At 50.1% G+C, this 5,812-nt stretch overlaps 1 long non-coding RNA gene across 1 annotated transcript; it reads left to right on the top strand.

Annotated features, from left to right (window-relative positions):
- The first annotated feature begins 581 nt into the window (after positions 1–581).
- LOC311585925 lies at positions 582–5,595 on the top strand. The gene is made up of 2 exons (XR_014775384.1): positions 582–776; positions 2,590–5,595. It is a non-coding gene; the product is annotated as an uncharacterized lncRNA (long non-coding RNA).
- Positions 5,596–5,812: the final 217 nt, after the last annotated feature.

Genomic DNA, 5,812 nt, shown 5'->3' with positions numbered 1-5,812 from the left:
AAGCTGGGGCGTGCTCTCCCTAAACTCTGCCCACAGTGCTGTCTCTTGCTCCTCTGTTCCGTTTGGAAGCTGAAGCGACTGTACCGAGCAAACTGTATTCGCTATTCAGTTTCCTGTTTTGCTGTTGTTGTTTGTTTGTTTTCTGAGTGGTGCTGTTTGTTCACTATCCCTGGGTGGTTTGCGTTACAAGTTTCCAGCGCAAACACAGCCGTTTGTGAACATTCGTGAACCAAGCTCCAGACACACGCTCCAGGAACACCCTCTTGAAAAAGGGTGGGCGGCTGCAGCGTGAAACAGCAAGCACAGGAGCGCTGTGGTTATCAACCCAGAACAGTGGGGACATTTCATTTCTAAAAATTTTTTGCGAAAAGGAATCGCTGTCGTCCCTGGGTGGGCTCGAACCACCAACCTTTCGGTTAACAGCCGAACGCGCTAACCGATTGCGCCACAGAGACCCAGCTGCTCCGGCGGCCGCGTGCAGTGTACACGTTTCCGTGGTCGGCCTGGGCGGCGCCGGGGCCTGCGGAGCGCGGCGGGGAGGGGCGAGGAGGGAGGGGCGGGCCGGGCACATCCTCCTGAGAGGCGCCGGCGCCGGCTCAGGCTTCCCGCGGCCGCGTGGGCTCCAAACGCCCTTGTTCAAGGTTGTTATTGCTCCTGCCCTTTGAGTGTTCTCGTCACCTCGCGCTTCCAAAACAAACAGAAGCCATTTAAGAAGGCGGGCGAACTGTGCGTCTGTCTGGGGGCCATGGGTTTCCGGTAATTTGTACTTTAGAAGAGTTAAGTTTCCTTTTTCCCAGTCACCTCTTTAGAGGACTAGAGAGCTTCCTTTCAGCAGTCAAGGCTTAGGGGCAGCGGACAGGGATTTATGGCAATTAAAACGCTCCTGCAAATAGCCACCGACGACTAGACCGCCCCCTGACGTCTGAATTTAGCCCGCTGACACAGGGTCACCTCGGGAGGGTTGAGGTGGGTAGCATTGTGCCCACCCTAAGGAGGAGGAGAAGGGGGGGGGAGGGTACCCTTCCTCCCGGTTCTTGCTCCTCCTCCTCCTTCTCCTCCTCTTCTGTGTGGCTATTCCTACTTAGCTACCACTCTTGTTTTCGTATTTTTCGAACCACATTTTCAAGATTTATTTCAATCATGTACCTGGGCGATGGTATGAGTGCTGAGTACAGCACCCTCGGAGGTCTGGAGAGGGCGTTGCAGGCTTTTTGTGAGGCCCTCGACCTGGGTGCTGAGAACCGAGTTCCGATTTTCTGCAAGAGAAGAGCTCTTAATCACGAAGTCATCTCTTCAGCTCCCCTTTATCTACTTTGAAGCATACAGTTCAACTGGCTATAAGTACATCTATATGCAACCCCCCCCCCCGAATCTTCCCTCCTTGCTTCCCCTTCATTTTCCAGGAAGCTTCATTCTGTCTTCTATCTTTATTTTTTTATTTTTTGGTTTTTTGAGACAGTGGCTTTCTGTGTAGCCTTGACTGTCCTAGACTTGCTTTGTAGACCAGGCCGGCCTCAAAATCACAGCCATCCTCCTGCCTCTGCCTCCCGAGTGCTGGGATTACAGGCGTGGGCACCCGGGTCCTTATGACTTCTGTGAACAGTAGCATGATTTCTCTCTCCTCTCGGCGCAGCCCTACTCCACTGGGCGTCTGTACCACACTTTACTGCTCGCTCAGCTCTCTGTGCCTGACTTCTAGGAACATGGCTCTACTGACATCTGTCTGAGTCTCTTATTTTTGTTTGGGGGAGCATATCCAGAAGTTGAATTTCTGTGTCTGCCTGATTTTATAGTCTCACCAAGAGTTCACAAGCTTCCAATTTCTCCACACTCTAAGAACTGGGGCTGGAGAGATGGCTCAGAGGTTAAGAGCACTGGCTGCTCTTTCAAAAAACCCTGAGTTCAGTTTCCAACAACCACATGGTGGCTCACAACCATCCTTAATGAGACCTGATGCCCTCTCTGGGCATGCAGGTACACATGGAGAGAAGAATATTGTATAAATAAATTTAAAAAAAAAAAAAAAACAGCAGCAGCAACAACAACAATAAAAAAAAACCTGATAACTATCCTAATGGATGTGTTTTATATCTCCTTACTATTAGCAACATGTCTTTTCCAGACCCTTCTTTTGAACTGTAGGTCTTCTTATTTTCTTCTATGTGCCTCTACCCAGTGAGAGACAGCCCTGCATCATCGGGGTGTGGAGGGGGAGAGTGACTGGGCTGCTTGGGGTTAGTGCCTGATTTAAAAAGAGGAGGGGAAAAAGAAAAAAGAAATAAAAAATAAAAAGAGGAGGGAAGAGGCTGGAGCTCCAAAGCCCGTGCCCTTCTGAATATCCAAAGGCTGCTCTCCTTGGCTCTCTGGCCAGGTTTTGGCACATGGAGTCTGTCTCAGCTGTTAGAGTTTACCCCACCAGCCCCTGGTGAAGAAAGTGTCGGCTGTGTCTTGGAGAGCTTGGCATACCTGATGGGGGACCAGGGGTCTGAACAAGTGCAGAGGTTACGTGACACCAAGGATGACAACAGACTTCCCAAGTCCAGGATAGGGGTGTACGTTAATCTGTTTTTGTATTATTTGAAAATGTAGAAACCACAGCAACGGCATGTGTAGGGATCTCTGCGCTTGGGCGTGGGACCCACGGAGGCTAGAAGCAGGGTGCAGTGCGAAGCACCTGTGAGCTGCCCGCCACGGATGCTGGGAAGCAAACCCAGGTCCACAGAACCATCTTTCATCACTCCAACCCTGCCAGTTAATCTTGCTCTCTGGCTTGATGAAATTAGAACTACCTGCAAAGTACATTTCTGATACGTATGTGAAAGTGTTTCCAGGAGGGTTAACAGAGCAGAACTGCCACGAATGGCCATCCCATGGGCAGGGCACCAGACTGAATAAAAAGGAGAAATCAAACTGAGCACCACCTGGCATTTACCTCTCTCTGCTTCCTGACTGTGGATGTCATGTGACCAGCCAGCCAGGACTCCTGCCTCCGTGCCTTCCTAGCCTTAATGGACTGTACACCCTCAGACCGTGAGCCACAGCAAAACCTTCCTCCCTGGAGCGGCGTCTTGTCACGGTAACAAGAAGAGTAACCAACACACGGCAAGGTTCCTCCCGCAGAAGGAAGTGAGGGAGCTCCACCCTCACTGCAAAGGGAGGGCCGAGGGAGCCAAGAGAGATCGAGAGGGTGGACAGGGAGAAAGGGATTGTCAGTCAGAACACCTGGCTGCCAAGTGCAACATCCACATCCCAGACACTGTCCTGTTGTGTGTCCCGGGGTTGTGTGTCTCTGGGCGGTGGTCAGAAAGACAGCCGTACCCAACAGGAGGACCACTGGCCATGGTTGCGGAAGTAAAAGCCGAGACCACAAGCTGAACTCAGAAGTTTTCACCGGGAGCGCAGAGGGTTGATGCGAGGGGCACAGCGTTGACTGTGGGGGATTCCGACGTGGGCTAACCAGCAACAGGGAAAGCGCAGGCTGATGGAGCGGTCTGAGATCTGTTGTCCTGAGGGTGTGGTGCGTATCGCGTTTCCTTCGTGGCGGAAAGGCAGGGAGGTCCTCACGTAAGATACAGATCGGTGGTCGGTTTGTCGTTGGCCCTATCCTGTACCTGGTGGGTAATGAGATAAGGGGACAGAGGACAGACACACTGTGTAGGTTTTGACAGGGGAGGAGCTCTCAGTCGGTAGCGCGTGTTGGGGAAGCATCTGCCCTTCCATTCCCACAAAGGTCTCTGCTGGAGCTGCGGCTTCTTCGCACCATGCCGTGTGAGCAGGCTGCCTTTCCTATAATCATCCTGGCATGGCATTTTTATCACTTTTATGGATTTTTCCTAATTTAATACACCCATAAGCGTATCTTCCATTTGAAAAAAAAAATTGCATTTCTCTAATTGCTTTGGGGGCAGCGTTTTCTCTCTGCTGATTTACTCTCTCAATGAGCACACAGGCCTACAGGGAGCCTGTTTTATTTGTATAATTGACTGACTTTTTTTTTTTCTTTTTTAAACAAAAGGAACCACTGCAGGCTGGAGAAATGGCTGGAGTTCCAGCCGCTGGTGATTTCAGAACAAGGTCTTGAGGAGGAGAGGGTTACAGGAGACGATAGTGGGGAGCCAGGGGACAGGACCACTGCGTACCCGCCTGGGTATTGAGGGAGAGTTGTCTGCTTGTTTTTTGTTTGTTTGTTTGTTTTTTGGGAGTTTTGTTTTGTTTTCAGTTTACTTACTTCTATTATACATTTATGGGTGTTTTGCCTGCATGTGTGTCTGTGCACCATGAGCATGGTTGGTCCTCATGGATGACATTAGGCTATGAGGAGTCACCGTGCTGGGACCTGAGCCCAGGTCCTCTGTGGGAGGAACAAGTACTCTTGATGGTGGAGCCAGCTATTACCAGGTCTGCTTTGGCTGGGCGGCAGCTCAGTGGCAAAGCAACACTTACATAGTAGGCCTGATTGCCAGCAGCACAAACAGGCAGGGAATAGAGGCCCGTTTCTTGAGCAATGGTCCTATAGAAGCCTGGAGAACGTGCGTCCCTGTAGACTCATTTATTTGTAGACACACATGCATGAGCCTGCAGAGGTCAGAAGAGGGCATTGCATCCCCTGGAGCCCAGGCTATGGATGTGAGCTGCCATGTTGGGGCTGGGAACTGAACCAGGATCCCCGGCAAGGGCAGTCAGTGTTCTTAACACACTGAGCCATCTGTCCAGCCGCCCTGTGGCTTGATTCCTTTTTTTCATCTGCAGGATTAGAGTCTTTGAGGTCTTGCTCCTTGTTTGTCAAGCTCCCTTGGGGCTACCTTGCAGTGTAGATGGATGCTCCATCTGCAGACAAACACTTAGAAGAAGGTAGTGCTAGCACAGCACTAAGGCCTCATGAAGGAGAAACTTCCGGTCAAGGGACCAGAATTGGTGCCTGGGCAGAAGGCTGGCTCACCTTCAGCCACACTAAAGAGATGGGTGGAATAATTATTCCTTTAATGAAGTACTGTGCTTTCCTTTCCCAGAATCCCTAACACGCAGAGACAAACACAGACACACACACAGACACACAGACACACACACACACACACAAACACACAGAGGCATGCATGCACGCCAGTGCAATCCTTATGAATAAGACCCACCCTGAGGTTCAGCTTGGCCTGCTCATCTCACCACCCCCCCACCCCCCTCCCGCCCCCACAACAGGGTTTCTCTGTGTAGCCCTGGCTGTCCTGGACTCAATCTGTAGACCAGGCTGGCCTCGAACTTACAAAAATCCCTCCTGAGTGCTGGGATTAAAGGTGTGCGCCTGTCCATTTTGCATCAGAAAGCTGTAAGGTTTTTGTTTTTGTTTTTGTTTTCTTTTTCTTTTTTATGTCTCCTTCAGCTGCTGGCTGGGATCTAAGCATGCTTTTTCTAGTACCTTGTTCTTTCTCTAAAGCCCCCTCCCCACTTGCTTTTCTGTTTGTCAGACAATGCTAACAGTACCTAACTCACAGGGGTGATAATACATGTAAAATACTTGCAACAAGGTTGGCATGTCGTAAATACCTGGAAAATACTGGGTGCCTATTGTTAATAATAAACTGAGACACACTTCTCAAGTAGGTGGCAAATACATGGGTGTTCTTTTGATTAAGTTCTCAGATGCTCATAGATCTTACCAGCGCTTTTTATGTGTATGATGTATATTAAGCTTGTGAAAATACATTAAAAAATAAATGTGTATGAGGCTATTTCAGGAATCCAAAACAGAGATAAAGCGAAACATCCCACCCCGTTATTGAACCTCTGTGCCAAACGATGGGACCGTCCCTGTGTCCTG

Source organism: Acomys minous (genome assembly GCF_964271855.1).
Source record: "Acomys minous genome assembly, chromosome: 16".
NCBI lineage: Eukaryota > Metazoa > Chordata > Mammalia > Rodentia > Muridae > Acomys > Acomys minous.
Note: the sequence above shows the minus strand (reverse complement) of the source record. Positions and strands in the feature narration are given on the sequence as shown.